Source organism: Pan paniscus, chromosome 22, assembly GCF_029289425.2.
Source record: "Pan paniscus chromosome 22, NHGRI_mPanPan1-v2.0_pri, whole genome shotgun sequence".
NCBI lineage: Eukaryota > Metazoa > Chordata > Mammalia > Primates > Hominidae > Pan > Pan paniscus.
Genome location: NC_073271.2, coordinates 13083173 through 13101606, shown reverse-complemented (window position 1 = coordinate 13101606; position 18434 = coordinate 13083173). Strand labels below are relative to the sequence as shown.

Genomic DNA, 18434 nt, shown 5'->3' with positions numbered 1-18434 from the left:
TTATGTTTCTGTCTTTGTCTTAAACAAAGGGCAGCTATTTAACTGATTGAAATCTTCCAAATACAACATGCAAAAGAAGTAGCTGGTTTTCCAAGCCAGAAAGATTTAAGCCCTGAGTGAGCATTTTGGCGTTTAGTAGAGTGGTAGCGGTGTTCCCTGTCATATGGGTCTGCCTGTGACTCCAATGGAACCTTTTAATGTCAGCTATAATTCAGGGTATATAAGAGCAGAGAGAGGAGTGTCAATGAACTGGCAGACAGTTCTCAAAGCTGAGAATAAAAGTACCCACCTAATATTTCTGAGAATAGAGGTTTTGAAATTGAAATTCTGTGGATTCCTAATTATAACAAAAGAAATTTCAGTGTGACTTAAAAATTATTAGAGACTCAAGGAAATAATATGACTACAAAAAGTTTCATGTAGTATATATAAAATACATAACTATATATCACATTGTTGTTATATTTTTTATTTTGAAAATGCTCTATGTGTACAACCTTCACTATATTTTCTTTAGTGTTATGCTAAAGATAAAAAATAAAATGAGGACTTGGTAATCCTCCTCAAGGTATGGGTGAGATACACTGGACTTCCTCTACCACACAAGCGGTGCTTAGGAGTGTGCCAGAGGAGCTTGGAAGGGTTAAAGTTTTGTCTGTGACACTGAAATTGAGGCCAGCTGTAGGTCATATTCACGTCCCAGTCACAGGAAAATGAACCTGTGAGACAGAACCTAATTATCTGCTAAACCAAAAGCCAGTCTCAGTTCAATAACTTACGACAGAGCTAGCAGCCAGATATAGTGTTACCATGGCAACTTTGGAACAAGCTCCACTGCAGTTGAGAATAAGGAGGAAGGGAAAGAGAGTGTAACCCTAAATGTGCTGTAGCCGTTTGATCTCCGACAAGTGGGTCCATCTAGGAAACCAGGTTATTCTGTATGTGACTGCCATTGTCTATTCACTTTCATATCTGCTACAATTATTGAAAAGGAAAATGCAATTACAATGTCTTCCGGGCTTAAAAACGATTCCACTCTTTAACGGCTAAATGGGAATTAATTTTAAAGAAAAAAGTATAAGCTTCCTCCTTCTCCTCCTTCATGCCATCCCTAAATACACATAAAGCAGGACACAAAGGGTGAGAAATCTTGAATACCTCATCATTGTCATGAATGAGGTTTGTGTCCATGAAATTCACTGTCAACCCTATTTTCCTCTGCCTTGCAAATGCCAAGATATTTTAAGGAAAAACTTTCAAGAATTGAAGCAATACCATTTGCTTTTCTAAGGGGTAGGAGTAGAACTGGAGGGTAGAAAAGAGAAATTTTTTTTTTCTGTGGATTCTGCCTAAACTTTCAAGTGAAATAATTTCCTTGGGATATTGAGATAAGAAGAATCAAACATTAGAGAAAGGAAAAAGCCCTGTCAAGTTGGTCATCTTTCTTCTTGCCAGTTCACCTTCATAGTTCCTTCTGGAATATCACTGGAATTTCAATTTAGGAGATGATATGGCTTTATGCACATAAAAACTTCAGAAACCAGTTACCATGAATACTGTGACAACAGCATCTCACTAAAAATATTAGCAGGTAAGAAACAAGAGCTTATCATACAGCCATATGCACTTTGAGGAAGAATTCAGAAATACATTCTCTATCTCTTTTTCATTCCCAATGGAGGCAAATCATGCTAAAGCTTGTCAGTTACAATTGTTGGATTTCAACATATTTGACAATTTTGGTATGTCATTAATGATGTAATAAGACACATGTAGCACATAATGTTATCACTTGGGGTTGCTATCCAGCTGTAATACCAAATTTGAATCACATAGATATCTACGTATAAACATATAGATATAGCAGTGTGTTTCTTTATGTATAACTCATAAAACCATTGGGTTTGGAATAAGGAGAGAAAGGAATACAGAGATGAATAATATCCTTTTCATATGCATGAATAACTTTGCAGTAATGCAAATGAGAAAACACAAAATGGAAAGTAGGTTTCTTCTAGCAGAAATATGACTAAGAACATAGCCTGAAATTTGCCAATAAATTAGACTCACTTATGATATCTGTGGATTTTCTTTAAGATGTCACATCTTTTAAAAACACTTTACCCTACCCTATTATATTATATATTCAGTATATAATTATGTAAATATGGAAATCCACAACTTCAAATTCCTTTAAACTGCCACGATGCAAGAAAGGGAGCTTTAGGATTGTACGACAGAAGGTGTGTTGAGATGTGGGGGCAGAAAAGCAATACAAAGGGCAAAATCAAATTTCTGATTAATTTCCAGGTAGAAGTAACCTAACCTCTGCTTATGACCCTAACTTAATTTATTTTCAAGTAAATGAAGCCAGAAAGTATACCCCTTTCTAAGATAGATGTTTCTGAGATCAGATTATTAAAAGGCTTGCAAAGATGCCAACTAAAACAATGAAGTTCAATACATTCTTTGGATCCTGTTACTCCTAATATAAGTTTTTCTCTTAATCTTTTCACTTACATAAATTAATTAGGAAAGTAAATGAAGCAATTTTATCAGAAGAACATCTGAAAGAGCTATTGATTTAAATGCTTTTACATTTTAGCCTTATCACACATGATTACCTTGCAGATATGAGTTTAGTAATGATGCAAAGCACCAAATTTCACTGGATTCTCTGTTCCACTTGAATTCTTGGGAAAGATACTAGAAGCACTAACAAATAAATCATTCTTTTTTTTCTCTTGGTGTGTTTAGTCAATGATTTTGAAAAGATGTGCCACGACAGTCTTTCTGAACTGTTTCTTCACACATTTTCTTTAGCACCATCATCAATATTTCTTACAGGCTTGTGGGTAGGTGTGTCTCTGTGTGTTTATGCTTTGTGTTCTGTTGTTGTAGTGTGTTTGTTTTTAAAAGTCTCGCTGTCACCCAAGCTGGAGTGCAGTGGTGCGATCTTGGCTCACTGCAACCTCTGCCTCCCAGGTTCAAGCAATTCTCCTGCCTCAGCCTCCCAAGTAGCTGGGAGTCATGCGCCACCACGCCTGGCTAATTTTTGTATTTTTAGTAGAGATGGAGTTTCGCCATGTTGGCCAGGCTGGTCTCAAACTCCTGACCTCAGGTGATCCACCTGCCTCAGCCTCCCAAAGTGCGAGGATTACAGGCATAAGCTACTGCGCCTGGCCTGCTTTGTTTATTTCTAATTATAATCTTAAAATACTAAGTGCGATCTGTGTGAAGCATATGCTCCAACCAGCATAAAGGCCTTGATATGTTCAATTAACATTAAAAAAAAGTAATACAATAAATTATAGCTGAAATTAATTTTACAACTTAAAATAATTTGCTTTCCATATGGAAGGTATTTAATGTATTTGTTGACTGAGTAAGTGAATAAATGAGCCTATCTGCTAAGGATCAAGTACTTGATTATCTGCATAAAGACAGAAGAAAAAGTAAAGTCTGAATGAAACTTAGGAAAAACAAAAAAGACTATGTCCTATGCTACCCCTGGATAAGCTCCATGAAAAAAACATTCCAGTTTTCAAGGTTCTTAATTCACTCACTGAAAAGGAAAAGAAAATCTAGAACAATAGTTATTACTATTGTATGTACAATATTAAAATGGACTAGAATATTCTAGAATGTATGAGAATTTAGTGTATAATAAAGGTGGAATTACACATCTCTGATTTTCACTCCCTCCCCTAGAGGTTGTAAAACTAGCAGTGAAATAGGGAATATTTGCCTATATTCAATTTTCTCTTTTCTCTCTAGGACACTAACGACCACTAGTGTAAAACTAGGAGTGAAATAAGGAATATTTGCCTATATTCAATTTTTTCTTCTCTCTCTAGGACACTAGTCTCTTCACTGACCCCAGTCTAGAAAGTATCATGGTGTTCTATATGATGGATGACTACCTTCAGATCATATCCTAAAGTCTTCTCTATTTGATAGTTAACTATGATAAGTTCTATGATCCAGGTCTCTAGGATTAGGCTAATATTTCTGGCCATGAACTTTAGAAATTAAAAGTAAAACCTTTTTTTTTTTCTTGTGAGTCTATCTCTTCCAAACCAGACCAATTTGTTTAGAGCTCATTACACTTGCTATAAGTTTAAAAAATAAGCTACCACTCACTTCAAATCTTCTGTTTATTCTATTCTTGATTGCATCTTCCTTCCCATGAAAGAAAGAAATGTTATAGATCAAATGAGCGGAGAACAATAGAGCAACAGCATAATGTTAGGAGGTAATTATTTTGGTTTAAGTTTTCCAGATATCATTCAACTATACAGTCAATCACTTGACTCTGTTAATTCTACCTTCTAAATTTTCTCTGATCCCTCTTTGCCTTGCTAATCCCACTGCCATCACCTTCATTCAGGCCATTATCATCTGTTCCAATGAATATACCCAGGGAATCACTACATATAATTATATGTATGTGTATTTATCAACATAGTAGTGTTTATATTAGTTAAAAATAAGGTGGAAGTAAATTCAATGTACACCTGTGAGCTGACTGGTTAAATAAATTATATTAGTGTATCATAAAACAATAACATAATAAGCATATGATAAAATAATATGTGGCAAAGTATTCAGTATATAACAATTGAAAAACAAGTTACAAAAGATTATAAAAATATTGAGTGCATGTATGTGATGGTGGAGAGAGATAGAGCACATGAGTTTACATTGTATGATAATAGGAGATATTCTCTGGCTGATGAGACTCATAGTTGTTTTTGTTTTTCTATTTAGTCTGGAATTTTTCATTTTATAATTTTATAAAATGAACATTTGCTATCATCGATCTGTAAGAGTTTGTTACTTTTTCTTTTGTCCTTCCCCAGACTTTATTTTGTAAAAAACCTAGTTATCTTTAGATAATGTGAAAATATCTTAAATTGTTTTAAAATGGTTCAAGACTAGTAGGCTTAGTAACATTGGAATAGGTTTAACTGCATTTGCAACCAGTAATATTATCTTTCCAGTTGAACATGGAAGTGTTCTAATCTTTTCAGGATATGAATCACCTGTGTAAGACAGGTGTTAAAATGTGTCATAAGATATGTTATAAAGAAATCTGTACATCTTTCTAAGCAAAATATATTATTTAAGGAGAAGGTTGAGATAAATGTCCTCATATTATGGTTGGGTTCATTTATTATCAGATGCTTCAAAATTGTTGATGTTCATTATGACAGGTTGATAGTTTTTCTTCAATATCTACTGCTTTTTTTCTTCTGATTTTTAGCTGGGTAAATAACTACCTAGAATTAAGACTGCATTTTCATGCACCCCTCCGCTCCAAAACTTTGTGTAACTTGTGATTAAGTTCTAAGGACATAGTAGATTCTGTTTATAAAAATCCAAATTGTTTCCTTAAAAGGGAGTGAAGTGCCTTTATTTTTCTCCTTGCATTTCTACTAGAGCAACAAGATGGAAGCAACCTGATCCCTAACTTCAAAAGTGTTCAACTATGTTTCTAGAAGAATGATTTCTGAAGCTATGTAGTCATCTCTAAATTTTTCACTACTGCTTCAACAACTTCCTATGGTGCCACATTCACACCATGCCTAATATCAAAGTTCTATTAACTGAAATACAAGTCTAAGAGGAAGTTAATGCTAATTCACAAAAGGAATATGATGATTCTAATTCTTTTAGTATCAACAGGTAGAAAAACTTTATGAAATCTCTGCCTTTCTTTCTTGCCACAAATTTCATCCCTATGCAATCTACTCTGTCATGAAATACTTCCAATTGTAGATTCATGAACTTTCTCCCATTTACTTCATACTAACTGGCCCTAGTAGTTCTTAATTTTGGGTGATTTTAGTCTTTGAAAATATTATATACATGGTTAGATCACCTTTTCCAGAAAAAAAATAGACATACACTCAAAATATTACATGCACTCTCATAGGAATATAAAACCCCAAAAGTCTAGGGGCATGTGAAATTCATGTTAGGAAACCCTGGTTTATATCTCCATTTTTGTTCTTCCTACACATTGCAATAGTCTTTATTTCTATCTAATAATCCCTTATATTTTCTCATTTCAGCATTCTCTATCCAACTCTTTCTCAATTTGTGTGTTAGCCAGTCATCTAGGAGCTTTTACAAAACACACCTGCACATTCTCTACCCCAGACCTAGTGAGTCAGAATTTAAGGGGTAGGAAAAATGGTGTGTCTACATAAAGCTTGCTCAGTAATTCTGACAGGTCCTCTGGATTGGAGTATTAAGCCATATTGACTGGAAACAGATTAATCTTGCACTTTACATCCTTGCGTCTGTCCCCAAATATTTAAAAGGTCCTCAGTGCCTACTCCATTGTAAAATTGCACAATCCCCAGGAGAACCTCCCTGAACTCTGTAGCTACTCCATCAACTGATTTCAGCTTACTTTTTATTAGGCACTCAATTACTAACTTTCCAACAATGCACCTAACTTTGCAACAACATTCATTGCCAAACATAGCCCAGCTTTCCTGTTCCTGCACATTTGTATATACTGTATAGTCTCCCAGAAACCCAAGCCCTTCCATCACTTTCTCTAGAAATCCTTCCTATCTAGGGACCAGCTAAATGCAGCCTCCACCAAGGAATTGTTCTTGATTTTCAATGACTAAAATAAATGACTTTTCAGGCCAAGCGCGGTGGCTCACGCCTGTAAACCCAGCACTTTGGGAGGCCGAGGCAGGCGGATCATGAGGTCAGGAGATCGAGACCATCCTGGCTAACACGGTGAAACCCCATCTCTACTAAAAATACAAAAAATTAGCCAGGTGTGGTGGCGGGAGCCTGTAGTCCCAGCTACTCTGGAGGCTGAAGCAGGAGAATCGCTTGAACTCAGGAGGCAGAGGTTGAAGGGAGCCAAGATCGTGCCACTGCACTCTAGCCTGGGTGACAGAGCGACTCCATCAAAAAAACAAACAACCAAAAAAAAACAACAACAACAAAAAATGCCTTTTCTAGAATCCCAAAACATCAGAACGTTGTGTTTACATCTCCTTTGTGGATAGATCACTTTCTGACTTGATAACTTTTTTGTTTTTTAAACAAATTCTCATAAGAACGTATTTTGTAAAGAAGGAATTCTAATTTTATTTTGTATTTCCCACCTACCGTAGCATAGGATCGTGTTCTTTTTTCTTTTTCTTTTTCTTTTTTTTTTTTTTTTTGATGGAGTTTTGCTCTTGTTGCCCAGGCTGGAGTGCAATGGCGCAATCTTGGCTCACCACACCCTCTGCCTCCTGGGTTCAAGCGATTCTCCTGCCTCAGCCTCCCGAGTAGCTGGGATTACAGGCATGTGCCACCATGCCTGGCTAATTTTGTATTTTTAGTAGAGATGGGGTTTTTCCATGTTGGTCGGGCTGGTCTCGAACTCATGACCTCAGTAGGATCATGTTCTGTATAGATTATGAATGAATGAGTAGATGGATAGAAGAATGAATAAAAAGATTTAAGGGTTGGGAATCCTGTTTGTAACTGTGTGTAATTTCACTGGTTCCTAGGGCTTTACAAAATAATGAATTTAACAATCAAAGTTTATCTGTTTAAAATTATGATTTGAGACAAAGTTGAGGACTAACAATGAAGATGAAGAGAAATCATCACAAGGCATTGTGGTAATCCCTCCATACTTAAAAAAGAGAGATAGGTAAGGTTAACATTTTCCATTAATATTGTGTCTAGAAGACCAAGGCTTTACTGAGCTTAGATCACTCTTGGAGAGGGATCAAGACAAAACACCAGGAAAGAAGAAATGTCTTCCCCTCCATGCTTTTAAAGAAATGGTAGTATTCTTCTAAAGGAGAAAGATGTAACAGAATAAGTATATTAAACATTTTAAACATTCAATGCCAAGCTCCTAAAAGCCCTAAAACGAATTTCTTTTCATACTAGTAAAGTATGAAATTATTTCTGTGTCACTTGGGTCGAATGGTCAAAAGATCTGATGCAATTTAATGCAAGGTCCCATCTAACATAATTAAGTACTTTTAAGTCATCATTGGCTCTAGAATACTTAAAATTTAAAGCTTAAAACTTTCTTGTTATGTCTAAGAACGTAAAAGTGAAAATACTTTTCAAAAGATTTTAAGTTTCATTGAGACCTGCTTGATTGAAGTGCAAAATCACTTGATAATTGCTAATATTTATTATCAGGTAATCAAAGGTTAATCTGGATACGTGTGTACACAGCTTGTACTTTTAAATCAGAGAATATTTTACAAAAGTTTTGCAAAACTAAACAGCATTGGCTGCTATTGCCATTTTAAAAACTATCAGTGCTTATTAGTGATTTTTCTTACATAAAACTTTAAAAATCAATTTTCTCATGTTAGGAATGAAGAAGGAAGTAAGAATATGGTTTTATAGCTTTAAAAAGTCATAATATAACACTCAAATAATCCTCTGATGATCATGAAAATCCCAAATAAGTCTCAAGAAGACACAAGAAAAGGCTTGGAGTAGTCACCCAAGATTTGTGAAATGAAATTGATTTCCATTCAAATCAGGTCTTTTACTCTTCTTGAAAATGTCAAGGTGTCAGCCTTGGCCATTACGAGACTGTGATTTATAGTTGAGACAAAGCGATAGTACCAGCTGACTGTCTGGAGCCACGGTACAGTGTCTGGCAAGGCTGCCGATGACAGCCATCTCTTTTCTTAACCAATCAGCAAGGCTTAAGTAAGACCCGAGTCTTTTTTCCTCCGTCTTGATAAGAAAATGATAAAATACAATCTGGAAGATTTACTTCGTGGGAAATAAGCATTGTGAAGGGAAGTAGGTATCATTTTTCCACGGACTAAATTGCAAACATTATTTATGGCAATCTATATTTCAGCCCTTTAGAAATACATATTCATAATAGGACCATAAACAGATGTTCCAAATATGACAACTTATTTTAATATACTGGAAGCCACAGCATAATTTTGTAATTTGATTAATTAGTAAGAAGAATTGTGAATGTTAAAATACATTTTCAAACTCTCTAAATTATATTTATGGCTTTGCTCATCTGCATCACAACAAAAGCCCAAAATGTTTTGCATTAGAACCATTATTCATAGTAAATTAATCTCTTTCTCATTGAGAAAGATTCCTAAATAGTAGTTCTTGACAGTAAAATGTTAAAAACCACCCAGGTCATACTATGATAAACAAAAGAGCAACAAGGTAAAGGATATGGAATAAGAATCTAACATCCTTATTTTATAACTGTAGCCTTCATATATACATCATACACACAAACACACACACATATGTATATATAATGCATATATATATGTATAATAGTAGTAGAGGAAGAAATTAATTCATAAACAAAAATACAAATTTCCAAGAATCAGCACTAATTATCTCTAACATTAGAGGTAAAAGTGAGGAGGATATAAAATTTGCTGTAAGGAAATGGTCTGATCATATGGTGGTTAAGGATAGACACAATAGGCTACAGAAAAAAATAATCATCTCTTCTTTACCAAACAATTTCTAGTAATCTTAAATAATTTTTAAAATTTCAAATTCCTAAATGAGACCAAATGCTGACTTTCCTGGTATATGTCATATATTACATGCTTATGGAAAGTGTTAATAAAAGTAATTAATCTCATGACACTCAAGGTTGAGATTTGCTGCAGCAGATGTTTTATAATTTCCATGCTGTAAGAGGACATTTGGCAAAATAAACTAATGTTGCCTACACATTGATAGGTACCAGTGAGTTTACCAAGACAAACATTTTCAAAAGCCTATCAATCATCATTATACTCAGTAATTAAAAAATGTGTAGTGGTGGTTGTGTGTTCCATTACATTCCCGCCTGCTTTAAATTCCTTTCACTTTCTACCACTGACAGACCCTCACTCATTCCTCATGACCTTGATAGGCTAGTCTTCTTTTGTCTCCCTACATTGGCCATCCAATCAGAGTAGTCCTTGTTTATCAAATAAGTGGATCCACATATGGGCATGTCACCAAAACAGAGCCAATCCAAGATTTTCTGACAACTGAAATTGATGTTGGCATAAAGAGAATCTTTTTGTTTGTTTATTTTTCCTGGATTCGCAGGCTGTAGGATGATGCATGATGCAAGTCTGAAGCTGTATGTGGCCATCTTTGCCACCACATTCAGAAAGCTTACCTGAGAATGAAGTCAACACTGGAGAGAAAGAGAAAGAAAGAGGGAGAACATATCAGGTGAGAGGGAGAGGCAGAGCCAGCAGAGAGAACTTGGGGGAGGGTGGGAAGAATAGATGCATTAATAAATAAATATCTTATTTTAAGCTGACAAATTATACTGCGGAACTGATGAATTCCATGTGGGTTTCATTCTCAGGTAGACTCTCTCCACAATGGCAACAAAGATGGTCACTAGCAAGTCCAAGCCTCCATTCTCTTTAAAACTTGCAATCCTTGAGGACAAAGAAAAACGATCTTTTTTTTCCAATATCTATGTTACTTCTAAAAGAAGATATTAAGGAAAGCCTGTATGAAATTTCATTCATCAGTCAAGACCATCCTGGACTTGAATAAAATTTATAAGCAGTTTTTTTTTTGTTTTTTTTTTTTTGAGACGGAGTCTCGCTCTGCCGCCCAGGCTGGAGTGCAGTGGCGCGATCTCGGCTCACTGCAAGCTCCGCCTCCCGGGTTCACACCATTCTCCTGCCTCAGCCTCCCAAGTAGCTGCGACTACAGGCACCCGCCACCACGCCTGGCTAATTTTTTGTATTTTTAGTAGAGATGGGGTTTCACAGTGTTAGCCAGGATGGTCTCGATCTCCTGACCTCGTGATCCGCCCACCTCGGCCTCCCAAAGTGCTGGGATCTTTATAAGCAGTTTTTATAAAGAAAGTGAACATTGTGATTAATAAAATATATATTCTTATAGATGTGGGTATTCCTTATAGAAACACATGTCTTATAGATAGGTAAATAATGGGCAACGATAATTTCTTGACTCAATCACTAAGACATAAGGTAGGGATCACATTTTTATCTCTTAAATTTAGAAACACACACAGTCCTATTATTTATCAGCAAATTGCTCTTTCAGAGTTACAATTAAAATATTTTAAATCGTAGAGCTGAATGTGAGAAAATGAACTAGAAAGAATAAAGTTGAATATTTTTCTTTCAAAGTAAGATGAGCATTTGTTATATGTCTAATTGCTAAAAAAAAAAAAAAAAAAAAAAAACACATTATCTCTTTGTCCCATAAATATATTTGGTTGTTTTTAGTCAGTGCACTAGGTGGCCCTCACTAGAGAACATCCCATGGAAAGAAAACACGTTTTCTTTAAACATAAGATACAATTCCTTTGAGATTCTGTTAATCACTTTTCCTCTCTAATTGAAAAAGTCACCACATAAATTAGAGTACAAATTTCATTCTTCTAGAAAGAACCTTAAAAGTTGACATTTCTTTGAACAATTGTTTCAGAAATCCTTTTTTAAGTACATTTTCATTTTCTGGCATGGCTTGAATTGAATTCTAAACTTTCTGCTGCTTGTCCTCTAAGCCCCTCTGGTGAATTTAAATAGGCTTCCCTATATATTTAGTACATTGAAGAATTCTTTGTTGCAGTGCCTACTCTGTTTTATTATTAGAGAGCTGCCTCGGAAGTACAGCAGCCAGTTTGTTTTCTGCCATTAATAAAGAGTCTACTTTTTTTTTTCCATTTCTTTGAAGAAGTTGAAAAGGCTCCATGTTGGGTGGGAGGGGGGCCAGGAAGAGAGGGAGAAATGGAGGGAACTGACTGTGGTGTAATCCCTCAACAAAAACTGTTGTCTAAAGTAGAAACCTCCCCGAGGTTTACAAATGCCCAGGCTGGGCTTTAGCATGATGTATAAGACAGTAATAAGTTAGCTACAGACTGGTCTTCCCACCCCCAAGACTAGGAAGTGTACTACGAGTAAGGCACTGCATTTCAAAATTCTACAAAATCAAATGCTTCCATTGGCTAATGTTTCAATGCCACCCAAGTATTTTCTCAAAGATGTCCAGAAGCTGTAAAAACAACCACAATGTAAATCTATAATTTCTTATACTTCACTTATATGTCTAGAACAAATACATAGAAGAATTTCATAAAGACCTACCAATTTGGATGTATAAACTACTAATGTTGACCCATGGCCTAGGGAAAGCGAATTCAAAGGCAAGAACAGATGATTCCACAGAGTAGTCACTTGAGGCTCACAAATCATCAGACACCTATTGACAAAGAGGAGAAACTTCTCAGAAGAGAGGCAAAGTTAAATCTATCAATCAACACAAGAACCCAAAACACCTCAAAAACCTTATATGGCCAAGACAAAACCTAGGAAGTTTTTATTCTTATTTACTTGACCTAATGAATATAGTCCATGATTATTTTTATACCTGTTTTGTTTGTTTAGAAATTAATTATTAAGGTAACAGATTTAAAGTCACATTACTTATATCAATAATGAAAAATTTAGTTCACCTTATCAGAATTTTTCACTTTTAAGTTGTCCATAAAATATGCATGAAATTAACTGTTTATATAAAATGAAGCTATTTAATCTTAAATTCACTTAATCTCAATTACCTTCAAGTTCCACCTGCTTTCAAATTCCTACAAGTAAACTATTACATACAAGTTAATATTATTGGCTGATAATGTACATCATAAAGTCACATTTAACATGTAGAGATGTGGAGAAAAGCAACATTTAATGAAAATTGAAGCTAGCTCATTGAAGAAATGGTGTGAATCATTTTATGAAGATATCTCAATTTTTACACTGTTTTTACTAAACCTTTCAAGAAATAAAGACATATAGGAAATAAATATGTGACCGACTGTATAGTTGGTCACTGAAAGATAAGAAAACCAGGATGATGATAGATAATAAAGGTACCTAAGTTTCTGCACACTAAATATGTATTTGCAGCGCTACACTAAAAGTCTATTTCTCAAATGTTTACAAGGGCCCAGGATTTTTTTTTTTTTAAACTTCTCTATATTAGGAACTTTGTTTTCCTTATCCAAATGCAGTCTCTAAGGGATCAGTGGGATTTGAGTGCTAAGTTAAATGTCTAGTAAAAAATTAAACAAAAGAATTCAAGCAATCAAAATGATGCCTGCATTTGCTGCCTACAGAAATGTAGGCTGCATTGCATGTGTAAATGGCAAGAAAATTTGGGCGTTAGCTAACCCTTTATATACTGCTTTTCTCAAACTCATCCAAACATGACAGCTTGTAAAACCATTTATATATTTAAGGTGTATTAGACCAAGCCTAGGCACATGTACCAGCTTGTCCATTTGAAGAGGAGTTTAAGGCAGAACATACCCTTTCTAATTTCATTAGTAATTAACTTGTGCTATAATTCTCCTGAGATACTTATTTCTCTTCAAGACACTATTAATGTAGCCTAATGCTTAAATGATTTAAGAATATCTCTACACCTCTTCTGTAGCTCCACTGGAATACTAAAGTGTTTGGGACTTTTATACTGAAAAAGATATTGATCCCATGAACCCTGAAATGAAATATAATCATATTTAGATTTGGCAAAATTTCAGAGTGGCTTCCTTGATGGATCCTAAAAGGCTTTAAAAAATGCTATTTTGGAAAATTGATGTTTTCCTTACAGAGATTAAAAGTTAAAAGCATGAATATCACAATATTATCTGAGCAATACAAAAGAGACAAAAGAAAAGCTAATACTTCATTGGTCTTTGGTAGATGTTGAAGTTGAATGATGATTTTTTTTGCCAAAAAAAGGAACTTGAAGTTCACAGTAAATTAACAAACAAGATGGGAAAGAAAATGAATCAGGCAGGGGTTAGTATATTTATGTAAAACAGTGATTGGCTATTTCAAAATTAAAATGTACAAATAAGCTGGTGTCAGAAAGGAGATGATTCCTCATTTCCACCGCATTGAGCAAGCTCACATCGGCAGCAGACAGCCCTTAATATATGCGTCTGGCTCAGGCTGGTCTCCCAACCAGGAAGCCATCGAATTGTTAATATCACTGCTTTTTTTGCATGCAACACACATCATTTTCTCGCTCTTTGTTGTAGATCTCTCCTTTTTATTTTAAGCTTAGTATGATCTGATTTTCCAAATCATATCATAAAGCCCTAAAACAATATTATCCTGTGACAGCTGAGATAGAAATGCAGAAAAAGTGGCATCTGTCTATGCACATACAGCATAAAGTAGCCTACATAAACAAAGTCACCCACTTAAATCTATATACACCTTTATGAAGTAAAAGAAAAGCTTTATCAATGACGCTCTCGAAAGACTGTTCATATAGGAGGGTTACATAGAGAAGTTCCAATTGTGCAGGATTATCAGTAAAAAACATTTTATATGTTTATGGTGAAAATGAACAAACATGACTGCATTCTCAATTCAGTTTTGGTATATTTCTTTTATGAGACAGAAGTTAATATATAGTGTGGTTCATGAATATGATAACATTAAAAACTTTTCACGTTTGAATAACCTATATCTGATATCACTATAGCCAATAAACATCTACCCCTTACATTGTTTTGGAACTAACTTGATGGAACCTTTCATAGATATTATTTATGATCATGTTAAAACAGATGTCAGTAAACACATACTTGTATGTGATATTCTTTTTTACAAGAAGTACTTTCAGATCCATTGTGTGAACATTGCTATTAAATGTAATCAAGCTTCCGTGTACATGTAGACACACATACATAGATTTCTTTGTATTAAGAAACTTATGGTTTTAAAAAATACTCAATTCCAATGAGAATGAGGTCAAAAGAAATCAAAGATAAATACTACCAAAACTCTTTACTGTTTATAATACCTCCTTTCATTTGGAGCTTTAAAACTTATATTTATACATATACATACACACACCTAAAATTTCAGAACTTCTAGATAAATGAAGTAGATGATATAAATAAAGAATCTGAATAGGTACAGTGTGCATACATGCTTAAACATATTCTGCATGCTTTATATAGATGTGTATGTTTATGATATTGTTATAGTAATTTTTAATAACTATGACTAATAGATGATTTGTATTCTGTAATATTTCAAGTAGGTATTATAAGAAATTTTTAAAAAGATGAACAAAGACTCCATACAGTATTCTAAAATACATTCATAAATTTATTTTAACAATGCAGAAGACACATAATTTATGGCACCCATCTAAGGCAATAGTTAAAAGAATGAAGCCACTTTGTTGCTTCTATTAAGGAAAGTCTGTCATCTCCATTTTGAATCTTGATATTTGTAACATTATTGTAAAATTTTTAAATAGATTTAGCATACTGATTCTATCTCCAAGAAAGACATATCTGATGTGGCAATGGCTATTAAACTTTCAAATATGACATATTACTTATGGTTGGAATAGTTACCTCTGATAAAGCTAAAATTCTTATAAAACTAAAACTATGCAGTTCATATGCAGTTGCTAGTCAAAGCAGTTTGACTTCATAGGTGGCGTTTACTGTTTTATCTCACGTAGGCCCATGATATGTACACAGTAAACTGTAAAAAATTTTAAAAAGACATATTTTCCCAGATTATTGGTGAAACTTTCACTCTTGGACTCTCGTAACAAAATAATTGTTAGAATTGTTAAGACATATAAAGTATGTTGGTTGGATAGAAGACTCAGAAAAGCCCTGGCAATAAATACAAAGTATAAAACAGCATTCTTCTTAAATCGGTAGTAAAATCTAATAGGGTCAATAAAGAAGATTGTAAATCATGTTATTTCTAGGCCTCAAGCATGATTATAGCTGTATATGACATAGTCTGAGCCATAGTTATATGGAGGCATACAGGATTTATTTAAGTAGCTAATGTATATATTTCAATGCATATGACAAGTTATAAATATAATCCCCTCTCTTCATTAACTGAAGAGATACCCTCTTATACTAGCCACCTTAAAATTCACCAAAAGGAGCATTTTAAAACACTTATATTTTAATTTTGCTTCTTACACAGGTTTCTTATATTGCTTTTGTATGATCGTTATAATACAAACGCCATTTCAGTGCAACTGTGTAATCACTTTAGAGTACAGTTTCTGACAATAGTATTTTTGGGGGTGGGTCATGGTGAAAACATTGCTGATGATAAAGAAAAGCATTGTTCTTTTCTCCTAGGCAGAATCTATGTATGTTCTTTTGTTCTGGTGGTAACTGCAGACAATCAATAAGGTCCAAAGCTGCTGGTTCCCCTCCGCCTAGGTCCCAAGAGCCTGACTTGTGATGTTACTAAAATACCTCACAAGTTAGGGTCTCAGGGACTAGGAAAAGTCTGGTTTGATGCGGTAGAATTCTTCTTCCAGAAATAAGGATAGCTTAGAAATTACAGTTGGGTTCACTTAGACTTTTACCTCTAAATACTATTTAAAATACTTCAGTAGAAATATATATGATATATAAAAGTTAGGATGAGCTGAGTAATCATGACGACCATTTATAGACTAATTCCAGACCTTAAAATAATGAAGAATATGAGAAACAATGCAGACAATGAACAGTTAAGAGTCATTCCATTAGATCCAAAGAAAGAGACTAAACATGGGTTAAAATCTGCTTCTAGCAGATTTGTACAGCAACACCATAGCCTCTATTACATTAAAGAAGGATTATATGCCAGTTAATGGGACCCTAATTGAAATTTTGCTTCTCATTACACTGTTATACAGCACAACTGGTAAGGTGGGCCCAGGACATATAATACTTTAAATCGGATTTAAATATATACCGTTGCAGTTAAGAACAAAACAAAAACTTTTCTGCATGTCATAATTTAATACCTCTGAAGCTTGATTTTTCTCTTTGAATCTCCAAACTATTCAGACAGCAAATATTTCCACGCATACTCTGTAGTTATTTGAGCAATGCCACTTAATAAACATGTAATTTAAAATGCTGGCAACATCATAAAAAAACCATGATTCTATTTCTTGAATAATTACATTATTATAAAGCTCAATACTTTTAAAAATACACAACCCCAATCCTGTATATTCACTGAATTTCCTCCGATCTTTTAGCCTTGTTTGTGGTTCGAGAACAGAATTTGTACTTTAGGAATGATCCAAGGTTTAGTAGCATAGAACGCAGGGTAAAACAATCGGACCAGCCATAATATAAAAGTCCTGGCCACAGAAGTGGAATCTGGCTCTTCTGAGGTGGTTGATCTTAAAAGGGAAAAGAGGAGGAAAAAAAAAAATGGAAAGAATTAGAATGTTTTCCTGTAGAACAGGTGAATCATCCATTTCCAAGTAAGCTGCAAGGAAAGCTATACTGCACAAAATATTTGCTAACTGGCCCCCCTCCTCCACCCTAGTACCACACCCCTTTCCAACCACCACCCCCCACCCCCTGTCCAGATCTTTACTCTGCCTTGTAAGACTTTAAATATTCTGCTCCATGATGTAATGCATCATTATATAAGATCTCTTTCTGTTTATCATTTGATTTCCCATACTGAATCACTTATGGCTTAAAATAAATAGTTAAAAAACAAAAACCAAAAAAACAAAAAAGCAGCACTCACAAAAAGCGAAAAAATAAAACCGCCCTTAGATCTAAGTCCATGCTTTTCCCTAAAACTGAATATGGCTTTACAATTTTTGACCATAGCATTCAACCAATTATCAGAATGAAAAATCTCACCCCTCCATAAAAATGACATTAACATAATTATACCACCCCCATCACGGAGACCCATCCTCCTTAGGGAATACATCTGATGCTCCAAAGATGGAAATCAGTCAGATTTTAGTTGCTCTCCAACGTACCTTTGCTTCTCACTGACTGACTGGCTTTTACCCTCCACGCACTCACACGCCACCCCCTCCCCTCGGCTAGACACGGATGCCCGAGCGAGCACGCGCGCGCACACAGGCACACAGATACACAGCGAGAGGCGAGGCAAAGCATCTGATGCTGACTCAGAGCGCTTCTGTGAGCAGGGGGTGGCAGCGGCTGGTATTTTCACTGCGCTCATCATTAACATTAACTCACAGTCTAGCATCCACCCTCTCCCAGACCTGCTGGACTGCAGCATTTGCATGACGCTGTCACTCTAGCCTTTGCAGGTCAGATGATGGAAGCAAAAAAAAAGAAAGAAAAGAAAAAAGCCCCAAGGCTGTCTCATAGGAAATGCCTTCATTTCTTCCAGGGTCTCCTCATTTTTCCACCTTTCTACTTCCTCTCTGGCTGTTTCTCAGTTGTTTGACATCTTTCCGGAAGAAAATGTCTTGTGCTTCATTGAGCCAGTCGTCAGTTGGTCCTCCCCTCACCTCACACTCCTGATCCCCACCCCTTTCCCCCGCTAATCAATAAGACGGATCTCCAAATGCAGTTGTGGAAACAGGCTCCGGCACAGTCTCATCCTGGATCC

The 18434-nt window shown here is 35.1% G+C and overlaps 1 long non-coding RNA gene across 11 annotated transcripts in view; it reads right to left on the bottom strand.

The window, feature by feature from the left end:
- Window positions 1–18434, bottom strand: part of LOC106634210 (uncharacterized) — a 240570-nt gene that overhangs the window by 45350 nt on the left and 176786 nt on the right. For 6 of the 11 annotated variants that reach the window (XR_010111135.1, XR_010111137.1, XR_010111139.1 and 3 more), the window contains exon 4: window positions 12126–12240. This is a non-coding gene — a long non-coding RNA (uncharacterized LOC106634210). Of the gene's footprint in view, window positions 1–12125; window positions 12241–16839; window positions 17227–17829; window positions 18431–18434 lie in introns of those variants that run through there. The other 5 variants (XR_010111143.1, XR_004668395.3, XR_010111136.1 and 2 more) reach the window with 4 other exon arrangements.